This window comes from Sminthopsis crassicaudata, chromosome 3 (genome assembly GCF_048593235.1).
Source record: "Sminthopsis crassicaudata isolate SCR6 chromosome 3, ASM4859323v1, whole genome shotgun sequence".
Classification (NCBI taxonomy): domain Eukaryota; kingdom Metazoa; phylum Chordata; class Mammalia; order Dasyuromorphia; family Dasyuridae; genus Sminthopsis; species Sminthopsis crassicaudata.
In genome coordinates this window covers 263,620,304-263,646,941 of record NC_133619.1, presented here as the reverse complement: position 1 = coordinate 263,646,941, position 26,638 = coordinate 263,620,304, and positions in this window count along the sequence as shown.

The window sequence follows — 26,638 nt, the reverse complement described above, 5'->3', positions numbered from 1 at the left end:
GGACATGGTAAAGTCAGCGCCGATAGATTACATCAATATCTCAGCTTTGATGCCTGCCTCTCTCCTCCCCCAAGCTTTCCAGCATGGTGGGCCCTCTGTTGTTGAAATCTGCACTGCTGAATCCCACAGTTCTAGTCAATCAGTATCCCCTGTACTCCAATGAAAAAGATGCACAGACACATCACAGCTTACTAGAAGCACTGCTCATCAAAGCACAAACACAAGCCAGTATGAAAGGGGAAAAGGCATTAAGGAATACATTGCACTGCATCATCATCTCTGAAAAAGAGCCCGAAGAAAGTCACCTGACAATCTATAAGGCATCGCCCACCCATTTACCAACCACTCAAAAGGAAAGAGTCAAGCAGATTCCAGGAGTAACAAGCTCTCACCCAATGATGAAGTCTGTAAACAAAAGCAGGCCCAGCTCAGACGGAAAGTGGCATAGGGGGGATAAAGGGACAATATGGGGGGGAGTTTGGCAGGGAAGAAAAGCCAAAATTGTAAAAACCGTAATTGCAAACATCCTGCTACACAGCACAGAGGGCGCCCAGCGCACTGCACTCTTTAAGTGTCCAGCGCCTTGGAAGCCAGAGCCCCTGATGACAACTCATTGTCTCGGGCTTCAGTTAAGAAGAGCCCAGGAGATCAGGCGAGGTAGAAGCATTGAAATCCTCATTCACGAGCTCCGTTCTCTAGCTCACCCATCACCAGACAGATAGGATTTCACTCTTCCTTCCCTCTGAGCCAAACTTACCAGCTAAAACCCATTGTGAAAATTATTTATTAGCAAGACGCGAGGAAGTGGCATCCTGCCTGTACACCGCAGGGAAATGGAGATAAGGGGCCGGGGAAGACTGCCCCTTCTAAAACGCACGGCCTGAGGTCTGTAAGTCGGCCAGAGATTTCCACTCAGCACAGATACTCGTCCTCTCAAAGTAAGATTACAATGACGGATGAGCACCGACTGACAATATAGCCCTCTCTGCCAACCGGCTGCATCAATGTCTTGTCCCAACACCAAGACTCTCATTCGCCTCTGCTTTTGCAGAATCTCCACTCTTCTTTTTTTCTCCTTCTCGCAGTTTGCAAAGCCATTCATATTAACTCTGCTGATTTCATCTCTTTTTCTCCCCGCCTTACACTTATACACACACACACACACACACACACACACACACACACACACACTCCTCTAGTAGAAAAATGGAAACAAAACCGAGTAAAATCTGAACGACCGAGAGCTGAGACCTGAAAAGGAAAAAACCTCGTTGGATGCTGAAAATGAGATCATACGAACAATCACAGCATTCCTTCTATTTTTCTTCTTTGCCTTTCCAGACTCGCGAGCTCCACATCGCCCGCCAGCACTCACCTGCAATTCTCCTGGCCTGTATGTATCCTTGCAAAGGAAGATAGAGACAATAAGGAGGACCCGCACGCTGGGCACGCCAAGGAGCCAGGCTAGAGCCACCGCACGATGGCTGTTACCTACGTAGCCAAGCTAGAAGTAGAACAGCTGCGGCGCTACACGCTACACGTAGGGGCTGCGGACCCCAGCTCAGGTTCGCCCAATCCGAGGGGCTGTGTAGATACCGCAGGCGGCCCAAGGGGCGGGGACGGAGGACGCCGCGCAAAATCTACCTACGGTTGGAGAGATGGGCGATCGCTCTTCCTCGATCCGGCCAATCAGATTTGGCAGATAGAGTAGCGGGGCGTTCAGAGTTGGGATGTTGTACGACTACCCCGCGCACGTTGGTAACGAGGCTTTCTTCTAGGCCTGGACTTAAGTTGCAGGGACCCAGGGACTGCTTGAAAAAAACGCCTGCTCCTCGTTTCTCCCTCCGAACTACCTGAGCGAGACTTTAGGAGTAGAGGAAAGAGAAGGCAGTAGAGAGAAGGGCCGAGGGAACAAAAGCAACACCCAGCCCGTGCAATAGGTCGATCAGACTGCTTGTTTGGGTGCCCAGGTAGAGGGAGCCAATGGATTTTAGCAAAAAACCTCTAGTTGGCGCGGGCGGGGCTCGTGAAATGTCGGATTGGCTGCTGTAAGTGTATGAAGCAGAATTTGAACGGAGATCTTACCTCCAAGCTCGCCGAGCTCTACTCTGCAGCCACGCCTTCCTCCCACCCCCACCCCGAAAGTATTCTACTTCCTTTTCTGCCACCTGGGGCCGACGGGTTAAGGGCCTGGAAAGGCGGTTGTTCTCTATATAGCTGTGCAGGAGAAAATGGGAGGAGGGGAATGGTATGGAATCCAGGATATGTAGAGAAAGAAAGGCTCTCTTTGTCTAGGAGGAGGGCCTGGGGTAAAGTAGAGAAGAATGAGAGGTTGTAACCGTGCATAGGGCATCAGCGTTGTACAGAAGGCTTCCTGCTTATAGCCCGTACTTGCCCCTGCTTCTGAACGTGCTCAGTCCTGTTGAGAAATTGCAATGTTAAACTTCACTTCTACCAATTTTCGCAGCTTTGTGTCATGTGGTCGTTGCATGACGTACCAGGGCCAATGAGAGTTCGACTGTCGATCTACATTATTAACTATTAGAAAAGTTTCGTTTATATATATATGTTTTAGTTTTAAAAATCAATAGAAATATTTTCCTACCTCACTATATATATACCCTTATATATATGTGTGTGTATGTGTGTTTTATATGATATGTGTTGTATGTATTTATAAATAGATAAATATACCCATTTTGGAAATCATTTCTTTAAAGAAAAGGGAAAACATGATCAAAAATTATATGGTTTGATTAAGCGTGGAGGAGTATGTGGTGAGATCTGCTAACGGTGGTGGGAATATCCATTCTGAAGAAATAATAAGAGGCGTTTTCTTCAAGAAGCCTCTAAGGCAAGTGATACTTAGAAATGTTACACTTCACTTTTGGGAAGTGTATCTGAGAAACAGGCCTTTATTAGAATAGGATACAAAATAGAAAGAGGGAATGAATGTTACATGTTTCCAGGTAATCGGAAATGGAAAGACCAACTTCAGATACTTCGAATTATAACCTAGAAATGGCCAAGATCCAATTAATTATATTTAACCGACTGAACTTGATGTAAGCCTCTTTATAGACGATTGTACAATAGACTCTCCTAGCATATTTCTTGGTGCAAATTGTCACTGACTAGAGACTTAGGCAGTCTCATTGCCTATACTCATAAACATGAGGAATAATATAATATATATCTCATCTTGTAAGTTTTCTACACCTATAAAATAGTTAGGCTATTAACCTAATAGAGAATCTACCTTGGAGTCAGGAAGACCAAGATTCTACCTTTGCCACAAACTTCCTTTTAATCACTGGAAAATCATTTAACATAGCGTCCCAAATAGCTCTCAGTGACTATAAATTGCAAACAATTGCTGATCAGCATTTGTAGAGAGAGTTTATAAACTAGGACCTCATACACTGGGAGTTTCTTATACTAATAAACTCAGACCTAGACAAAAAAATATATATATAAAGTCATAATAACACATAAACATAGCCCTTTAAAAAGGTTAAGGAAGCACTTTACATAGACAAATCATGTAAGAATAAAAAGGACATGTATAAATGACTCCATTTTACAGATAAGGAAACAGTTCTGAGCTCTGGCTAAACAAATGTCTGAGGCAGAATTAGAATTTCTTTTTTTCTGAACTACCATTTATATATGCAGTACCCAGAATCTTTGGCCAAGCATTTAAGTTTTTGAATTTTAAAAAAATGTTTCACTGTATGGAAGTCCATTAGAGATGATAGAAGTTTTGTTTGTTTGTTTTTTTAATGGTGCTTATGAGTACAGGTTTAGTTTTATACTATATACCTTCGAATTTCTCAATATTCATTGTGGGGGGGGAAAAAAAGGGGGGGCAGCTCGGTGGCGCAGTGGATAGAGCATCAGCCTTGAATTCAGGAGGACCCAAGTTCAAATCTGGTCTCAGACACTTAACACTTCCTAGCTGTGTGACCCTGGGCAAGTCACTTAACCCCAGCATCAGGGGGAAAAAAAAAAAAATTCGTTGTGCCAGAAGGTATGAGTTGTCAATCTTCTAACATCAGCAAATTTTCTCAAAATGTACTGACTACACCTCACAAGTTTTCCAATCACCTGTAATTGCTGGCCTCTATTCAGGCAATTACCTTTATTTCTAGGGGAGCCTCAGGAGGTCTTTTGAAGCATTCCATCGGATTACCTAATATACCTTCTTTTAGCTACTTGAATTAGAATATCCTCTTCCAGCTCACTCTTGTGTTTAACCATTTCCACAGTTACATACCTCTGTGTTCAAGTCACTGTGTAGTATCATTTGGTCAGCTATTTGTTTCTTCAGTATCATGATAAATAGAGCACTGCATTTGGAGGCAAAAGGCCAGATTTTGAGTTCCAGCTCTGCCACTTCTTAACTGTTTGACTGTGAAGAAATCACTTCCTCTCTCTGAATCTCAGTGTCCTCACTCATAAAAATTATAAGGTGATTATCCTGAACGATCTAAAAGGACCCTTAAGCTCTATCCAGCAGTCTGTGATTCCTGATAAACCTTTGCCACTCTGCATTTTCTGCCCAGTTGTAGCTGACTTCTGAAGATCTGATAATTCAATTCAACAGGTATTTAAGTAACTAACAATATGTTATTCAGGGGTTGGGGACACACAAGATAACACATAACATTTGCATTTATGGAAGTGGGGTTTAAGATTTACAAAGTACTTAACATTATTGAAGTAGGTAATACAAACATAAATCATGTTTTATAGAGGAGAAAACTGAGGTCCACGGATGTGAAATAACTTGCCCAAATTACATATATAGTAAGTATTCAGAACTAAGATTTGAATTCATGCCTTACTAAATCCAAGACTGGCATTTCAAAATGTATTTGTTTTTTTAATAGTATTTATTTTTCCAAATATATATATATATATATATATGTATATATATAAAGATGGTTTTCAACATACATTTTTGTAAAACTTGGTGTCCTAATTTTTTTTCCTTTCCCTTCCCTCCATCTTCCCCAAGAGAGCAAGCATTCTTATATAGTTAAATATGTACAATCCTTTTAAACATATTTTCATATTTGTCCATGTTGTACAAGAAAAATTAGACCAAAAGGAAAAAAAAAAAAAAACATGAGGGGAAAAAAAAGGGGAAAAAAAGGTGAGGGGGACCATGAAAAAGAAAAAGAAAACAAATCAAAAGGTGAAAATGCTATGCTTCAATTCACACTCAGTCTCCATAGTTATTCCTCTGTATTTGATTGACATAAATTTATTTGTTTACAAATATTTTGTTGATGCTTTTTTCTCCCTCTTTTTTTTTTTTAGTTACTGTCATTTTTCAATGATCTTCCCTCCCACAATCCCAAAAGAACATTTTCTTTGCTACAAGTAGTCAAGCAAAGAATATCACACTACTGGTTATTCCTGAAAACCTGTTTCTCATATAATGCCTACCATCCACCAATAGATGAGAGACATGTTTCACCAGCAAGTCCATGATTAGTCAGAGTGATGCTTTGATTGATACAATAAAGTCTTTCAGTACTGTTTTTCTTTATATTACTGTATTCAATTGTTTTTCTGCTTTACTTTGCTCTATATAAGTTCCTAAGTATCTTCCCAAGTTTTTCTGTTTCATGTTCATGACTTTTTATGGTGCAAGACTATTACACTCAGAAATGAGCAGGACCATTGTATACTTCAACAACAATACTATATGATGATCAATTCTGATGCATGTGGCCATCTTCAACAAGGAGATGAACCAAATCAATTCCAATAGAGCAGTAATAAACTGAACCAGCTACACCCAGCAAAAGAACTCTGGAAAATGAGTATGAGCCACTACATAGAATTCTTAATCCCTCTATTTTTGTCTGCCTGCATTTTCTATTTCCTTCACAGGTTAATTGTATACTATTTCAAAGTCTAATTCTTTTTGTGCAGCAAAATAACTATGGATATGTATACATATATTGTATTTAACATATACTTTAACATATTTAACATGTATTGGTCTACCTGCCATCTGGAGGAGGGGGTGGGGAAGAGAGGAAAAATTGGAACAAAAGGTTTTGCAATTGTCAATGCTGAAAAATTACCCATGCATATATCTTGTAAATAAAAAGCTATAAAAAAGACTATTACACTCATATACCAAAATTTTTTCACCTAAGCCCCATTTGATTAGCAATTACTTGTCCAGTTATTTGATATTGCAAAAAGTATTATTATATATACATACATGATTTAACCTATATCCGATTACTTGCTGTCTTGGGGGAAGGAGGGAGAAAATTTGGAAACAAAGTCTTAGAAAAATGAATCTTGAAAACTATCTTTACAAATATTTGGAAAACAAGATATTATTGAGAAATAAATATATATGTTAATATATACATTGATATCTATGTGTAGGAACTTTCCCTCTGTCTTTATCTCTTTGGGGGGAATATGCCTAGTATATATGGGTTAAAGTATGTGTGCTAAAAAAATTCCAAAAAGTTTTCCAGACCAATTAATATTTCTATGAACAGTACAACTCCTAGAATGCATAAATGGGATTTTTTTCATAAATAAAATATCAATAAGTACTGATCTTGTGGGAATTAAAATTATGCCACTTACAAGAAGAGAGACTGAATCAGAGGTCTGAGCCAATGGTATTTTATTAAAGGGTTCATGATTCTCTCTAATAAAGTGGACTTTAGATTTTCCTCATGATCTGAACTGCCTCTTCCTTCCCCAGACCTATTTTTATACAGCTAGATGTCCAGTCATTCTGGAACAGCTATTCCAAATACAAAATTATTCCACTGATTGATAGGTGATGCATAAGCTAAAATAAGCAATATATCAGCAGGGTTACATTACAAGTTAGGTAAAGCATGGGATATCTTCATATAAAATGGACAGGCTTCTTAATTTGGGCAGGAAGAAATGGTACAAACTGTCACAGTAAGTGATCTAAGTGGTTGCAAGATGGTCATGTGTTAGGTTTGTGTTAGGGCGTGGAATAACTCAGGGGCTTCTGGGAAAAAGTACCTCAACCAATGAACTTGCTCCTCTTAGACATGTAAGCTCCTCCCCAGAAGTTCAAAGGGGTAAAACTGCCCTTAAAGGCCGGAAATAGAGAATTGTTAAGTACCGACTTAGCACTTAGTAAGAACCTAATATCTCTTTACCTCATTAGCACTTAGTAAGAACCCAATATCTCATTATCTCAATAGCATTTAGTAAGAACCTAATATCTCAAAAAAAAAAAAAAAAAAAAAAAAAAGAACCTAATATCTCATTATCTCATTAGCACTTAGTAAGAACCTAACAGTCATGTGCTTATATTGGATTGGTCCAGAGGTACAAAAAAAATTGGGGGAGACTTTCCATATAGTTGTAATCTCAGCCACTAGGTTTGGTCACAATGATAAGGCAAAACATGGGTTTTTAGAGAGTCTTTTACTAATTTCCCATAGTTAGACAAGTGAACTTAGAATCTTCAGCTCACAGCTCTATAGCCTTATATACAAAACTTTGATATGATTCTATCAAATTGATTAATACTGATTGGAATAGAGTAAGGGTTCTAAATGAATTTACTTCTTTCACTCCCTTTTTAAATCCTAATGGCTACCATTTGGGAGTGGTTCCTAGAGTGGGTATATTTCTCCACAAGCTGCATGTTAGAAGACAATATCTTGCTGCAAAACATCACAAGTAGTTGTGCATTGATCAGGTCCCAGATTCCTGGGGCCATATGGAATAGCCATACTTTGAAATCACGCCTTTATATAACCTTTCCACAAATAATTTGACTCTCAGTAAGTCCTGTTTCTGCTTTCAAAAGGACTATCAAAGTTGTTTTTTATGGTTTTGTTTTGGGTTTTGGGTTTTTTTTTTTTTGTTTGTTTGTTTGTTTGTTTTTTTCAGAGCTGCCAAGGAAGGAATTTATTCATTTTGAACCCAAGGCAGATTAAAAAAGTAACTCAGAGAACCAAGAGGCAGTCATGGGGTTTTTTATTAAGTTGTGTTTGCATGAATTGTTCTCCTCACTTCACTCTATATCACTTTATAGAGGTCTTTCCAATTTCCCCTAAAATTATTTATTTTTTTCATTTCTTGTGGCACAATAATATGCCATTAAATTCTACTATCTGTTCAGCCATTTGCTAATAGATGGATATCCTACAGGTTTCCAGTTTTTTGTTTTGTTTTATTTTATTACTATAAATAGAACTACTGTCAATATTGGCCCTTTTTCTCTTTCTTTCCCTTTTTAATATATAAAACTTGTAGTAGTTATATTGCTGAGTTAAAGGATATTTTATGTACATTTTAGTGACATTTTGGACATATCTTCAAATTACTTTTCAAAATAGCTAGAACAATTCATAACTCTACCAATGGTGCATTAGAGTTCCTGTTTTTCTAAATCCCATCCAACATTTGTCATTTCCCACTTTTATCATCTTTGCCAATCTGTTAGGTATTAAGCAGAACCTCAGGATTGCTTTAATATCCATTTCACTGATGAAAAGTGGTTTAGGTCATTTTCTTTAATCTGGCTATGAATAACTTGGATGGCTTCCTTTTCAAATTGACTTTATAGCCTTTGACCATTTATCCAATTACAGAATGGCTCTTAGTCTTATGAATTTCAATCAGTTCATTACATATTTTGAATAAGGAATCTTTATCACAAAAACTTGTAAAGATTTTTTTTTTGGCCACATATTCTTCTTTTGGTTTTATTTATGCAAAAATCTTGTGAATTTTATATAATTGAAATTATCAGTTTTATCTTCTGTGATCCTTTTTTGGCCATGAAGTTTTACGCTGTCCATAGACAAGAAAGATAATCTTATCCTTGTTCTCTTAATTTCTTTATTATTTCACATTTTATGGCTAAATCACATTTATCTTGGTATGCAATGTGAAATGTTACTCTGCACTTAACAGGGTTTTTTGTATTTGTTTTTAACAGTTTTTCCAAGTAGTGAATATTTATCTCAGTAAATCCTAGTGATTTTTGAATGTTCCGTTTCTGTGTTTGTTTGCTTCAGCATATTATGTACTTAATCTGATCTACTAATTAACCTCTATATTTTTTAATCAATACAAAATAATTTTGATGATTACTTTTCTTGTAATATAATTTGCCATCACCCTTTCTTCCTTTTTTCAGTATTTACCTTAATATTATTAATCCTTTCATCTTCCATATAATTTTTCTTATTAATTTTTTTACCTCTTTTGGTAATTTTGTACACACCCAAACAAGTAAATAAATTTAGGTATTGTTGTCATTTTTATTGTATTAGTTCAATCTCCCCATGAACAATATTTCTCTGTTTAGGACTGTCTTTATTTCTTTAAAGAATACTTTGTATTCTTATGCTTTATTTATATATATATATATATATATATATATATACACATATATACATACATGTAGTATATGTGTATATATTATAAACAAAGTATTTAAATGCTTTGTAATTTAGATTAATATAATTCTTCATATGTCTTGGTAGATAATCTCTTTAATTTTTTTATATATTTTATAACAATTTTGAAAGTAACCTTTGTTGCTAATATACAAGATTTTTGATAATTTATGATTCATATATGTATAAAATATGTATAAAAATTCATTATTTCAGCTAATTGTTAGTTGTCTCAAAATTTCCCAGTAGATTGTTGTATCATCTGCAAAAAATTATTATTATTATTATTTTTTTTTTTACCTCTTTGCTCATTTTTAGTCCCTTGATTTTTCATTCTTTTCTTATGGCTTTAGCAATTTTAAGTAGTAGCTATGATAATAATTGGCATTCTTTCTCCTGATTGTATTGACATGGTCTCTAACTTTACACTGAATAATAATATTTTATAACATTTGCAAGTGTTAGGCACTGTGATAAGTATTTTATAATGATCATCTCATTGAATTCTTATAACAACTTTGGGAGGTAATGTTTGCTCTTGGTTTTAGACACATGTTCTTTAATATACTGAGGAAAAGGTCATTTATTCCTAAATTTTCTATTGTATATATTTTTTTCAAACACACATAAGCATTGGTTTTTGTCAAAAAGCCTTTTTTAACACCTATCAATATTATGTAGTTTCTATTATGTCTTTTATTGGTGGTTTATTATGCTTGCTGTATTCTTCATACCGAGTCAACCCAACATTCCTGGGATAAATCCAACCTGGTCATAATGTATAATTTTAAAAATATTTTATTGAAGTTTACTTGCTAACTTTTAATCTAAATTTTTTGTGTCAGTGTTTATTAAGGATGATAATCTATATTTTTCTTTCTCTGTTTTGTATCTTCTTGGTTTAGAGATCAAGGACACATTTAGTGTTTAGGACATATTGCTGTTTAGTATATCATTTGAATTCATTTGTAAATTGATCTGATCCTTGAATTACTTTGGTAGTTCATTGATGACTTTTTCTAATATTGGGCTATTTAAGTGATTTTTTTTTCCCTCTGGATATGTTTCATATATAATCATCCATTTCTTTTGCATAATCATTTTTGTTAACATGTAATTAGTCAAACTATTTCTGATATTTCTTCAATTTCCTCTTCAATTGTGATTTTTTTTATTTTTAATGCAATTAAATTGTTTTTTCTTTCTTTTAAAAAATCAGGTTACCTATTTTGTTCATTTTTTAAAAATCAGCTTATATTCAATTTTAAAATTTTCCCTCAGAATTTCCACTTTGCTTTTACATGGGAGAAGGGCTTTATTTGCTCTTGATCTAGGGTTTTTTATTGTAAGCCCAATTGTATATTCTATCTTTTGTTGATTACAGCATGCAGAGATATAACTTTTCTCCTAAATGGTGCTTTATATGCTATCATTGATTTTTGTAAAGATACTATGCATATTGGGGGCAGCTAGGTAGCACAGTGGATAGAGCATCAGCCTTGAATTCAGGAGGACCAGAGTTCAAATCTGATCTCAGACACTTAACACTTCCTAGTTGTGTGACCCTGGGCAAGTCACTTAACCCCAGCCTCAAAAAAAAAAAAAAAAAAGATACTATGCATATGTTGCAGAGAAATAAGTTTTGCTATCATTGATTTTTGTAAAGATACTATGCATATGTTGCAGATAAATAAGTAAATTCCTTTTCCTTCCTATGCTATAAATGCCAGAGAACAGTTATCTCTACTTTTTAAATTTTCTATTAATTATCTGTTAAATAAGTTCCAATCAGTTCCAATTGAGCAGAACTGAACCAGCTACACCCAGCAAAAGCACTCTGGGAGATGACTATGAACCTCTACATAGAATTCCCAATCCCTCTATTTTTGTCCGCCTGCATTTTGGATTTTCTTCGGAAGCTAATTGTACACTATTTCAAAGTCTGATTCTTTTTGTACAGCAAAACAACTGTTTGGACATGTATACATATATTGTATTTAATTTGTACTTTAACATATTTAACATATATTGGTCAACCTGCCATCTGGGGGAAGGGAAAAGAGGGGAAAAATTAGAACAAAAGAACAATTGTCAATGTTGTAAAATTACCCATGCATATATCTGGTAAATAAAAACTATTAATAAAAAAATAAAAAGAAAAAAGAAAAAAAATTATCTATTTAATACACTTGGGATGGAAAATGTCATCCTTATCCAGAGAGAGAAGTTACTGAGTATCAGAATATAGTATTTTCACTTTGGTTGTTGTTTGTTTGCTTGGGTTTTTTTTTTCTTTGTTTTTGATCTGATTTTTCTTGGGCAGAATGACAAATATGGAAATATGTTTAGAAGAATTGCATGTTTAATCTATATTGGATTGCTTGATGTCTATGGGAGTGGGTTGGGAAAAGGGTAAAGGAGAGAGAAAAATTTGAAACAAGGTTTTCTAAAACTGAGTATTGAAAACTATATTTGCACGCATTTGGGGAAATCAAATACTATTAAATAAATATCTATTAAATTCTTTCTTGTTTACCTTTTTTGTTAGGTTTTTCTGAAAGAGAAATATGATAATAGGTAGCATAGTAGATAGAATGCTAGATCTAGAGTAAGAAAGAGCAGATTTTAAATCTAGCCTCAGACACTTAATAATTCTGTGATCCTGGGCAAGTCATTTAGTCTCTGTCTCACTTTCCTTAGCCTAAAGTGGGGATACTAATAGCTTCTAGTCACAGGATTGTTGTAAGGATCAAATGAGATAATAATTGTAAAGTACTTAGCACAGTGCCTAACAAATATATTCTATATAAATGTTAGTATTATTATTAAATGAGATATTTGTAAATACTTAGCACATTGCTTAGCACAGAGTAAAATTATTGTTGTTGTTATTACTATTTAGCACTTATATAGTATTTTAAGGTTAGCAAAAACACAACAAATATTATCTCACTTTATCTTCACAAAAACCATGGGAAGTAAGTAGTATTATTATCCCCAGTTTGAAGGTGAGGAACCTAAAGTAGAAAGATTAAATGACTTACCCAGATTCATTCTCCCTACTACTACTACTCTACTAGAGTAGTAGAGAGATTAAATGACTTACCCAGATTCATTTAACTAGTATCTGAGGTTGGATTTAATTCAGAATTCTCTGTCTCTCTATAGTTCCTGCCCTCCTTTATCCACTGTGCCACCCATAATCATTTTACTTTTTCTATATGCAATTAACTTTTGCACTTAGGGGTGTGTGTGTGTGGAGGGGGTCAATCCTCAAATATTTTATGCTTATTTTCACTACTTGAAAAGGAATTTCCTTTTCTATTATTACTTCTTGGGGTTTGTTGTTATAATATAGAGATGCTTTTTGTTGGTTTATTTTGTAACCTGAAACTTTGCTGAAAATTTGTCTTAATTAATAATTTTACTAATTCCCTAGGATTTTCCAAGTTTGTCATCAAATAATCAGCAAAGTGGGATAGTTTTGTTTCATCCATCCCTATCTTTATACCTTCAATTTATTTCTCTAATATAACTGGGTTGTTGTCAGGATTGAATATTTATTGGCAGGTAGGTGGTTAAAAGTCAAAGGCTACCTATAGCACCAAGCCTGGAGTCCCGAAAAGTCAAATAGGTTTGAAAGGAAACAAAAAAAGAATCAGAAAAAGTATCTAGTCTTCTGTAATATTGAAATTAATAATTCTTTGAATGTTTAATAGAATTAATTTGAAATTGTTCTGGTTCTGAATTTTCTCCCCCTTTTGGGAATCCTTTCATTCAATTTCTTTTTCTGAAATGAGTAATTTAAATTTTCTTGTTCTGGGCATTTTTAAAAAAATATGCTTATGCATTTCTTCTTAGTTACCAGTTTAGTTAATATGTAAATAAACAAAATAATTACTAATAAATTCCCCTATTTGCTCTTCATTTTTATGTATTCTCTTTTTTTCATTTGTCATATTTACTATTTGGCTTTTCTCTCTATTAGATTATCCAAAGGCTTATCTATTTTATTAAATTTTGTTTTAAGTTTCTGGTCCTATTTATCAAGTTTTCAATTTTATACCTTTGCTGATTTTCAGAATTTCTATTTTTGTGTTGGATTTTTAAAATTTATTAATTTTTTCATTAAATGCCTGATTCATTGATTTACTTCCCCCTCTTTTTAGTGCTGAAATTGCCTGATGAAATGCAGTTTCTCTCATGAACTGCATTGGCTGAAGCCGAAAAGTTTGCATATGTTGTCTCATTGTTATTTCTTTGATAAAATTATTTGTTTTTGTTGACTACTCTTTGATCCACATGTATTTTTTTTTATTTTTATTTTTTTATATTTTCTTTTTCTTCTTTTTTTTTTTTCCTGAGGCTGGGGTTAAGTGACTTGCCCAGGGTCACACAGCTAGGAAGTGTTAAGTGTCTGAGACCAGATTTGAACTCTGGTCCTCCTGAATTCAAGGCTGGTGCTCTATCTACTGCACCACCTAGCTGCCCCGATCCACATGTATTTTAGCATTAAATTATTTTCTTCATTAAGTTTTAATCCTTTTTTCAAAAGCTCTTTATTAAGTATATATATATATTTTTGCATTGTTGCCAAGGAATAATATGCTTACTATTTCTTTTTTTCTACATTTGTTTATTAGGTTTTATGGTCTAGTGGGATTTGAGGGGGACCCCAAAAATGTTGGGATTCCAGACTGGGGTTAAGGTGTCTCAAAAGAATTTGAAGGCTTGAACCCATCTCTAAGTCAAGGGGCAAATTTTATTATAATTACAATGCCAATTAAAGTAAGTTAAGTTCCAAAAGAAGTTAGCAAAGAACCAGGGGCCAGAAGATAAATTCATAAGATTAATTTAGAGAAACCAGGTACTTCATATCACAAATATGTTAATTTTATTACTTAGAGATGGAATGTTTTTAGGTGTGTTTTTAGGCCTGAAACATCACTAGGTCAAGTGGTAGACATAATTTTGTTCTATGCCTACATTAACTTTAAGCACTTCATTATTGTTGCTCATTAGTCTCAGAAACTCTGTTATCACTGACTAACAGACTTACCTGACAGCCAGCAATATGTATAGTCATAGTATCCAGATCATATAAACTGAGATAGGATAACCTAAGGGGAAAAATATATTGCTACATCTTCCCTAGGAGATGGACCACATCATTAGCACATGGTCAATTTCTGTAAAGTTCCTTGTACAGCTGAGAAATGTGTCTAAGAAATGTGTCTACTCCTTTCTATTTCTAGAATTCTTTTTCTGTGATTCTCTTTCAATATTTGTTGGGGATGGGCTTTTCTTTATCCCTTTACACCATTTTCTTTGCTGTAAATGGGAGATGAATTGTATCATTTTCAGACTGCAGGGGTAGTTTTGAGGAACAGAGTCCAATGGTATTGGACCTTGATCATGACTAATTCTCTGGGCTAGATTAGTGCAAGGCATGAAACATGTGTGTTTCAGGGAGAGGTAATGGAAACAGGAATTGGAAGAAGAAAAAGTGTCTTTTAAATAGGTAGGTAGAGAGTGTATGTATTTTACCCTACCTGACCCCCCTTCCTACAGAGTGGATAAGGGAGGAAATGAATACTCAAAGCCCCCCAAGTACCTCTGGTTTTTCCTGACAGCTAAATGGAGACAAACTAGTGTCCCACAAACTATACTTTGAAGTTTGTAGGAAAAACTATTATACCCAGGGGTAAAACAAACCAGAAAGTTATGGTTCAAAGGCTTATTTCCCAAAACTGAACCTGGTCCATATTTGCCTAAAGCTTACAGCACTGAATTGCATGATATAGCTAAAAGGTTTCTAAATGGGGGCAGCTAGGTGGTGCAGTGGATAGAGCACCAGCCTTGAATTCAGGAGGACCAGAGTTCAAATCTGGTCTCAGACACTTAACACTTCCTAGCTGTGTGACCCTGGGCAAGTCCCTTAACCCCAGCCTGGGGGGGAGGGGGGAAAGGTTTTTGGATAAGAGGGTGACCTGCTCACAGATTTTAATTAGAATATTTATCTGTTACCTGTATGTAGACTAAGAGTATAGTTTTTAGAATACAGGTCAAAAATAACAGGAAAGGGGGACAGCTAGGTGACACAGTAGATAGAGTACCAGCCCTGAAGTCAGGAGGACCTGAGTTCAAATGTGATCTCAGACACTTCCCAGGTGTGTGACCCTGAGCTTAAGACACTTAACCCTAATTGCCTCAGCAAAATAAATAAATAAATAAAAATAACAGGGAAGAGGCAATAAAGGCCAGAAATAAGTGGAATAAGAAATGAAAGTATGGATGGAATATTTAGGAGACCAAAGAGGCAGGATTTGGTGATATTAGGTACATAAGCCACTGGTTGATGAAGAAGAGAAAACTCCATGTGACAGCAAGAAAGGAAAATGAAATCCACAATCACTGGTTTTTCTAGGCTGGTAATTTATGTATATTAGAGACAGTATGTAAATAATTATTTATATTTGGATAATTATACCTATAGAAGCATAAAACTTTAAAGCTCCTAGAGATTAGAAAGAACATACTGTCTAATTACCCTCTGAATTTTTTGCCTGCTTTTTAAAAATAGCATTTATGAGAATTTTGTTAGTTATGGATGTAATTTGGGGTTGTAAATTAGAGTTTTGTTTTCTTTTTTTCTTCAATTTGCGTTAATTGGTTCATATGTGAATCAAGCAAACCCTTAGTCTCACTGCCATCTTTTCCTAGTAGTACAATATGTGCTTCTATAGGTATGTTTTAAAATGAACATCCTGAGTCAGGAATCTTGTAAAACAAAGAAAGTGTTCAAAAAATAACAAGTTGCTCAACCAAAGAATTTACGTATCTGATGTCCTTGTTATATTGCAATATACTTTCTTTCAGTTGAGAAAATGCCAAGAAGGGAATTTACAACTAGCAGCCATCAGAATGACACTCAGCAGAGGCTGTGACCCACATGGATTCCATAGGACCAAGAGATTAATACCATAATTATCACCAGGTCAGAAAAGCCAAAGGGATAACACACTTAGGTAAAGTGCCACACCCAGCAGGAAGTAGATTCAATGAGGGCAGCTTGATAATGTTACTAGAAAACTTAGGGGTTATCCTAAAATGTGGGGGATGTGAGACATCCTTATACATGGGCATCTTGTATGTGTGTAATTCCTATTTGTGTCCATTCTTCTCACTCGTAATGGTGATTTGTGAAAGCACATTTTCTTCTAAGTATATCCTAAGTAAATAGATCTGTTGCAGATTGTGAGCTATGATTTGAAGCAAATGTGGAATCAAAGTACTTCTCTTGTACCCTTGTATTTTATGTTCTATCCATCTGTCCTGCCCTGGGGGGAAAAAAAACCACCAAATTTTGAGTTAGAAGACTTGTTTTTGAATTTTGGTTTACCCAATTATTTCCTATATGAATTTAATTTCCTAGGCTTCAGTTTCTTTATTTGTATATTTATATCAGCATCCTTATAAAATTAAAGTTGTGCTAAGATCCCTTCCAACTTAAATTCTTATTATAGAGTAAATGTATTGTTTGAGGTCTCATGTGTCTATTAAGGAGTTTATTAAATCTTATTGTGTCTTCCCTAGTATCTAGAACATGGCAGCTAATTAATATTTATTACAGTAATGAATGAATACTATTCTTTAATTGTCCTATCCTCTTCTTTTCCCCAATCTCCATTATTAGTTATACCCCAAGGTAACTTCAAAGCCAGCCCATCCTTTGGAATATCAATTAGATTTTTCAATTTTTTCCCATGAGTCTCTTCTCCCTAGGGAGGTCAGATGGTATTTTTAGAAATTATTGAATCTCAAAATTTGAGAGGACCTTCAAGATAATTACTGCTGATAAAGAAACACCTATACAACTTCCCTGCCCCAAGAGATTGGCTCAGTCTTGCCAGTTTTAAAGATGCAGTTAAGTGGATCAAAGGAGGCTACATCCAGCTACATAGTGGAGGATGCAGAATCCTCCACATTAGACAATCTGGATATACTCTAAATGCCTCTTAGGGCACCTCCATTTCTGGCCATCTGGGCATACCCAAATATGTAGAGAGCTGAAACTCTGAAAAGGTAGCTTGAATCAGATAACTGAGCACTTAAGGTTAATTATCTATTTGATGTGAGATAATGACTCTATTAGCATATGTTTGGATAAATGGTGCTTGCTTAATGTTTGTTTAGATAATCTTAGGCTAGGATTGGAGGATGGAGGGAGAGAGGCTAGATGTACTTGGGGACAGGAAGAGGAGGAGAGAGGCAGGAGACTCCGGACTCCAGAATCCAGGATTTTGCTTGTCTGCCTCTTTCACTTCTCCCCCTAAAGACCAAGGACTTTAAAACTTTAATTTATCCTGACTTTGTCTGATCCCAAGGCCCTCCAGGGAGCTAGCCCTACTCTACACAAATATGTCTGGGATACAAAGGTAACTAGCATTCATTGAGGGAAGCCCCAGGCATCAGATTTCCATGAGATGTGATCATTCAGGGAGTCTTGCAAGATTACAGGGCAGCTGAAGACAAAAAAGTCATATGGTTTCCTAGGAAGGAGATTCCAACACTGAAGACTATATTTAGCATACATGTGTAATAAATAGCAAATTGCTTAATAAATTGTTATTGAGTAAAATTGAATTGAGATTTGGGCTAAAGACAGCTGATAGTGAAAGCCTTAATCAAAGTAAATATCACAAGGAACTGCAGGAAAATGGTCGTGCCAGCACTTCAATAATTACTTTAATAATTCAAATTTTGAAGCAACATGAGAGTGGATAGAGTGCTAGACTTGGAGTCAGGAAGGTATAAATTAGACTTCTGACACATATTAGCTGTATGATTCTGGAGAACTCAGTTTTCTCATCTGTAAAACTAAGAATTTTAGTACATGGCTTCTTAAGATCTCTTCTAATTATAAATATATGATTGTATATTATTGGCTCATAATCTGTGATTCCTACTTGATTGAGTTGTTCCAGTGAAGTACCTATTTTCTCAGGATGAGATTATAAGAGATTATATCCATTTTTATGTATGAGAGTTAAAATGAGAGTTGAAAAAGATTTTATTGCTTTTTTGTTTGTTTGTTTGTTTTCCTGTGTATCACCTTGCTATTCTTTTTTAAAAAATAATTGTGTTGGCGTCTTTTGTTTTTACATCATCAAATTCCTCCTAGCTGCCTTCCCAGAAACATTCAAATAACAAAAAATGGGGGAGGGTGAATCAAACAAAGAAGAGAAAAAAAATCATCAAAACTGGTTAACATAGAAAATTTTCTGAAAATATATGTAAAGTTTCACACCTATGAATGTCCTATCTGCAAAAAAAAAAAAAAAAAAAGTGGTGAAAGATATCTTTTCATATCTTTTCAAAGATATCTATTCTTTGGAGTCACATTTGTTACTTGTAATTTTGCAACTTTCACTTTTTATTGTATTATGTGTGTGTGGTTGTTGTTTAGTTTTTTTAATTAAATTTAATTGGGGGGTTACATGTTAAGTTCCAGTCTGGCTCCTTTCTTCCTTCTCCACCCCATACTAAGAAGGGCAACCATTTAACACAAATAAAGATATAGAAATATGTAAAAATATACCATACACACTTCTTCTATTGATCAATTTTTTCCTTTGGAAGTAGATAGCATCTCCTTCACAGGTAGTTGATCTGAGTTGATCTTTAAAATAGTTTAGTTGTTCATGATAATTCTTTGAATTATATTTTTGTTACATATATAACATTGTCTTGCTTTTTACTCAGTTCATTCTTCATTATTTCATGCAAATCTTTCCATATTTTTTCTAAAACCAACCTGCTCATTATTTCTTATAGCACAGTAGACATCATCAGTGGACATCCCCTCATTTTCCTGTTCTTTGCCACCATAAAAAGAGATACTATAAATATATTAGAACATATAGGTTCTTTTCCTTTTCCCTTAATCATCTTGGGAAACAAACTAAGTAGTGCTATAGCTGGGTCAAAAGATATACAGTTTTATAACTCAATTGGCATAATTCCAGATTGTTCTCCAAAATGTTTTGATCAGTTCACACACTCCCACTACATTCAAGGCCATCTCCAGTCACCCTGATCTATATCTGGCCACTGGATCCAGATGACTCTGGAGGGGAAAGTGAGCTGGTGATTTTGCACAATTCTCCCTTATTTAAATCCAATTCACTTGCATGTCACATGCATTATCTCCCTGATATCATGGTTCTCTTCGAGAATAAAGAGCAAGTAAGAGTCCCAATTTTTTCCACATCCTCTTCAATAAGTGGCATTTACCCCTTTTGCCACTTTAGTCGATCTGATATAGATGTGATAACTCAAAGCTGTTTTAATTTGTATTTCTCCAATCAAAAACGATTTAGAGGATTTTTATTTGACTACATATACCTTTGATTTCTTCAGCCAAAAATGGTACATTCATATCCTTTCATCACTTATCAACTGGAGAACAACTCATGTCTTTACAAAATTGACCAAGATCTCTGTAGATTTAATATATGAGACCTTTATATGAATTGTCTTAAAAATTTCCTCCAAATTTTTCTGCTTTCCTTCTAATCTTAATGACATTGATTTTATTTGTATAAAATCTTTTTTAATTTAATGTAATCAAAATTATCCATTTTACATCTTACAATACTCTCTATTTCTTTTTAATTCATAAATTCTTCTCCTATCCATAGCTCTGTTAAGTTATATGGTACATTTTCTTCTAATTGACTTATGATATCTCCATTTATATCTAGCTCATGAATCCTTTTTAACCTTACTTGGTAAATGTTTTAAGATGTTAATCTGTACCTATTTTCTGCCAGACAGCTTTCCAGTTTTCTCAAAAATTTTTAACAAATAGTGAATTTTTACCATCAAAACTTACATCTTAACATTTGTCAAATACAAGGTTATAGTATAATAGTACTATGTATTGTATGTTTATTGTGTTCCACTGATCCATCTTTTTACTTCTTAGCCAGCATCAGATATTTTTGGATGATTATTTGCCTTTAACATAGTTTAGGATCTGGTACTGCTAATCTCCTTCTTATATTTTTCATTAATTACTTTGATATTCTTGACTTTTTGTTCTTCCAAGTGAATTTTATTATTTTTTTCTAGTTCAATAAAATAATTTTTGGTAGTTAAATTGAATAAGTAGATTAGGTTAGGTAGAATTGTCATTTTTGTTACATTGACTTTGTCTACCCATGTACAATTAATATTTTCCCAATTATTTAAATCCAACTTTATTTGGATAAAAAGTATTTTATAATTATGTTCATGTAGTTCCTGGCTTTGTCCTGGCAGAAGTAGTCCCAGCTATCTTATTTTACTCAGAATTATTTTAAATAAGTTTTGTTTTTTTTTTTTTTTACTATCTCTTCTTGTAAGGTTGTGGTGATACATAGTGATACTGAGGATTTATATGGGTTAATTTTTTATCCTGCTCCTTTGCTAAAATTATTGTTTCCACTAACTTTTTTAATGTGGTATTTATTTTTTCACTTAATATTAGTTTGTTTTCCAATTATATTAAAGATAGTTTTCAATTTATTTTTGTAAGATTTTGAGTTCCAAATTTTTTTCTTCTTAATACCTAACCTCTCTCCTCCCCAAGACAGCAAGTAAGCTGATATAATTTATTCACAAATATCATTTAAAAACATATTTCCATATTAGTCATGTTGTGGAAGAAAAAAATCAAAATAAAAGAGAAAAACCATGAGAAAGAAAAAATAAATAAAAAATGAAAGTACTAAGCTGTGATCTGCATCCAGTCTCCATAGTTCTTTCTCTGATATTTTCCATCCCAAGTCATTGGAATTGTCTTGGATCACTGTAGTGTTGGGAAGAATTAATTTTATCATAGTTGATCACATAATCTTGCTATTACTGTGTACAATATTTTCCTGGTTCTGCTCTCTTCTTTTAGCATCAGTTCATGTAAGTCTTTCCAGGCTTTTCTGAAATTTGTTTGTTCATCATTTCTTATAGAATACCAATATTCCATTACTTGTATATTCTATAATTTATTCAACCATTTCCCAATGGATCAGCATCCACTCATTTTCCAGTTCCTTGCCACCACAAATAGAGCTACTACAAACATTTTTGCACATGTGGATCCTTTCCCCTCATTTATGATCTCTTTGAGATATAGACTCAGTAGTGGCACTGATGGATCAAACAGCATGCAGTTCTTTTTATAACCCTTTGGGCATAGTTCCTATAGTATCACTTTTTATGTTTAAATCTTGAACCCATTTGAGATATTGGTCTAGATGTATTTTCTACCATCTATTTTCCAATGAATTCTGATCCCAGAAGCTGGAGTCTTTGGATTTAGCAAATAATAAATTACTATAATGATTAACTATTATGTCTTGTGTACCTAATCTATTCCATTTATGCACAATTACTAAATGATTTTGATGATTATCATATTATAATAGAGTTTTAGGTCTAGTATAGCTAGACCACTTTCCTTTGCATTATTTAAAGTAATTCCCTTAATAGTTGATCTTTTGTTTTTCCAGATGAATTTTGTTATTATTTTTCTAGCTTTATAAAATAATTTTTGGTGCTTGGATTGGTATGGCACTGGATAAGTAGACTGATTTAGGTAGAATCACCATTTTTATTATATTAGCTTGGCCTATCCTCTACTAACTTTTTAATTAAATCTCCAGGATTTTCCAAGTATATCATCTGCAAAAAGAGACAGCTTTAAAAATAAAAGAGAGAGAGAGAGCTTTATTATCTCATTGTCCATTCTAATTATTTCAATTTATTTTTTCTTCTCTAGCATTTCTAATACAATATTGAACAATATTGGGGCTAATGTGAATCTTTGTTTTATTCCTGATTTTATTAGGAAGGTTTCCAGACTTTTCCTATAGCAAATAATGCATATTGATTGTTTTAGATAGATGCTTTTTATCATTTTAACAAAAAAGTTCATTTATACCTATGCTTTCAAGTGTTTAATAAGAGTTTTATTTCATCAAAAGCTTTTTATGCATCTATTGAAAATCATTTGATTTTTGTTATTGATAATATCAATTATTATTATGTCAATTAACTTATGTTAATAGTTTTCCTTATGTTAAACCATTTCTGCATTCCCACTTTGTCACTATGTATAATTTTTATGACATATTGTTGTAGTCTCCTAATTAGTATTTTGTTTAGGATTTTTTAATCAACATTCATTAATGAAATTGGTCTATAATTTCCTTTCTCAAGATCATAAAAAAGAAAAAAGGACCCACACATGCAAAAATGTTTATAGCAGCCCTTTTTATAGTGGCAAGGAACTGAAAATTGAGTAGATGCTGATCTGTTGGGAAATGGCTGAATAAATTATGGTATATGAATGTTATGGAATATTATTGTTCTGTAAGAAATGATGAATAAACAAATTTCAGAAAGACCTGGAGAGACCTGCATAAATTGATGCTGAATGAAGCAAGTAGAACCAAGAGAACACAGCAACAAGATTATGTGATGATCAATTCTTATGCACTTGGCTCTTTTCAACAATGAGGTGATTCAGGCCAATTCCAATATACTTGTGATGGAGAGAGCTATCTGCATCTAGAGAGAGAGGACTGTGGGAACTGAATATGGATCACAACATAGTATTTTCACCTTTTTTGTTGTTGTTTGCTTGCTTTTTATTTTCTTTCTCATGTTTTTTCCCCTTTTTGATCTGATTTATTTTGTGCAGCATGATAATTGTGGAAATACGTGTAGAAGAATTGCACACATTGGACATATATTGGATTACTTGCTGTCTAGCTGAGGGGGGTGTGGGTAAGGAAGGGAGAAAAAATTTGGAACACAAGTTTTGCAAGGGTGAATGTTGGAAACTATCTTTACATATATTTTGAAAATAAAAAGCTATTGCTTTTTGTTTTGTTTTGTTTTTTTAATTTTCTCTGTTTTTGGTCTTCCTGGTTTAGGTGTCAGCACCATATTTGTTTTACAAAAAAGACTTTGATAGGATTCTTTCTTTGCCTATTATTCCAAACATATTTTTTTAATTTTTTATTAATTTTTATAATTATAACATTTTATTTGACAGTACATATGCATAGGTAATTTTTTTTATAACATTATCCCTTGTACTCCCTTCTGTTCCAAATTTTTCCCCTCCTTCCCTCCACCCCCTCCCCTAGATGGCAGGCATTCCTATACATATTAAATATCTTATAGTATATCCTAGGCACGAATTTTGTTGTTGTTGTTGCAAAGGAAGGATTGTATTCGGAAGGTAAAAATAATCTGGGAAGAAAAACAAAACAAAACAATGCTCACAGTTTACACTCATTTCCCAGTGTTCCTTTTCTGGGTGTAGCTGATTCTGTCCATTACTGATCAGTTGGAATTGGATTAGCTCTTCTCTATGTTGAAGACATCCACTTCCATCAGAATACATCCTCATATAGTATAATTGTTGAAGTGTATAATGATCCCCTAGTTCTGCTCATTTCACTCAACATCAGTTGATGTAAGTCTCTCCAAGCCTCTCTGTATTCCTCCTGCTGGTCATTTCTTACAGAACAATAATATTCCATAACATTCATATACCATAATTTACCCAACCATTCTCCAATTGATGGACATCCATTCATTTTCCAGTTTCTAGCCACTACAAAAAGGGCTGCCACAAACATTTTGGCACATGCAGGTCCCTTTCCCTTCTTTAGTATTTCCTTGGGATATAAGCCCAGTAGTAGCACTGCTGGATCAAAGGGTATGCACATTTTGATAACTTTTTGGGCATAATTCCAGATTGCTCTCCAGAATGGTTGGATTCTTTCACAACTCCACCAACAATGCATCAGTGTCCCAGTTTTCCCACAGCCCTTCCATTCATTGTTATTTGTTCCTGTCATCTTAGCCAATCTGGCATGTGTGTATTGGTATCTCAGAGTTGTCTTAATTTGCATTTCTCTGATCAATAGTGATTTGGAACACTTTCATATGAGTAGAAATAGTTTCAATTTCATCATCTGAAAATTGTCTGTTCATATCCTTTGACCATTTATCAATTGGAGAATGGCTTGATTTCTTATAAATTAGAGTCAATTCTCTGTATATTTTGGAGATGAGGCCTTTATCAGAACCTTTAACTGTAAAAATGTTTTCCCAATTTGTTACTTCTAATCTTGTTTGCATTAGTTTTGTTTGTGCAGAAACTTTTTAATTTGGTGTAATCAAAAATTTCTATTTTGTGATCAATAATGGTCTCTAGTTTGATCAATGATGGACAGAAACAGCTACACCCAGAGAAGGAACACTGGGAATTGAATCTAAACTGTTTGCACTATTGTCTTTCTACCCAGGTTACTTATACCTTCAGAATCCAATTCTTACCGTGCCACAAGAAATTTGATTTTACACACATATATTGTATCTAGATTATATTGTATAACACATTAAATATGTATGGGATTGTCATGTAGGGGAGGGAGTAGAGGGAAGGAGGGGAAAATTTGGAAAAATGAATACAAGGGATAATGTTGTAAAAAAAATTACTCATGCATATGTACTGTCAAAATTTATAATTATAAAATTAATTTAAAAATTAATTTTTAAAAAATTAGTTGAACTTTAAATGTTTGGTAGAATTCACTTGTAAATCCATGTGGTCCTGATGCTTTTTTCCGAGGAAACTTATTTATGGACTGTTCAAATTCTTTTTCTAAAACTGGCTTGTTTAAATATTCTATTTTTTCTTTTGTTAATCCAGCCAGTCCATTTTTTTGGTTAAGTATTCTTCCATTTCACTTAAATTGCTCAATTTACTGGCATATAAATGAGCAAAATAACTCTTAATAATTGCTTTGATTTCATCTTTATTTGTGGTATATTCACACGTTTGATTTTCTTTTCTCTTTAAAAATCATATTAATCAATGGTTTATCTATTTTAATAGGTTTTCCACCCACAAAACCAACTCCTACTTTTATTTATTAATTCAGTAGTTTTCTTACATTAAATTTTATTAATCTCACTTTTATTTTTTAGGTTTTCCAATTTTATGTTTAATTGGGAATTTTAAATTTGTTCTTTTTTCTAATTTTTTAAAATTACCCAATTCATTAGACTGCTCCTTCTCTATCTATTGATATAAGCATTTATCAATATATTCCTATGATTACTGCTTTTGCTGTATGCCATATGTTTTAGCATGTGGTCTCATTGTCATTCTCTTTTTTAAAAATTATTTAATGTTTCTTTGACTTCTTTAACTTACTCCTTCTTTAGGCTTAGATTATTAGTCTTCAATTATTTTTAAACTGGGTTTCCATGGTCCCTTATTAAATATAATTTTATTGTATTATGATCTGAAAATTATTCATTTAATGCTTATGCTTTTCTGCACTTAACTATAATGTGCTATAATTTTATAATGCTATATTATAATATGCAGCCACTTGTTATATAGCTACCATGGACTGATGAGAAAAAGGTATGTTCCTTTCTATACCCAATCAGTTCTTCAGATAACCATGATATCTGGCTCATCTAAGATTCTATTCATCTCTTTACTTCATTCTTATTTATTTTTTTATTATATTTATCTGGTTTTGAGAAGTGAAGGTTGAAGTCCCTATTATAGTTTTGCTCTTTATTTCCAAGACTTGTAATTCATTTAGCTTTTCCTTTAAAATTTTGGTTCATATAGATTCCAGTATTGATATTACTTCATTATCTAGGGTATAATTTACCATAATATAATTGTCCTGTTTATCTCCTTTTATTAAATCTAGTTTAGTTTTAACTTTGAGATCATGGTTGCTAGCCATGGTTGTTATTTTTTTATTTGTTTGTTCGTTTTTTGTTGTTTTTTTTTTGTATGAGCTCAAGCATAATAAATTCTATTACAATCCTTTATTTTTACTCTATTTGTAGTTCTCATTTTTTAATATGCTTCTTGTGAACAACATATTGTCAGATTCTTGTTTTTAATCCATTCTTGTTTTATGAATGAGTTCATCTCATTCACATTCAAAGTTAAAATTACTAGCTGTTCATTTCACTCCATCTTATTTTTCCTTACTGTTTATTCTCCTTTCCCTCTCATATTCCTCCTCAAATGCCTAATTTACTTCTTAACTTCCTCCTTTATCTGTACCCCTTCAAAGAATCTCTCCCCTATCCTCTCC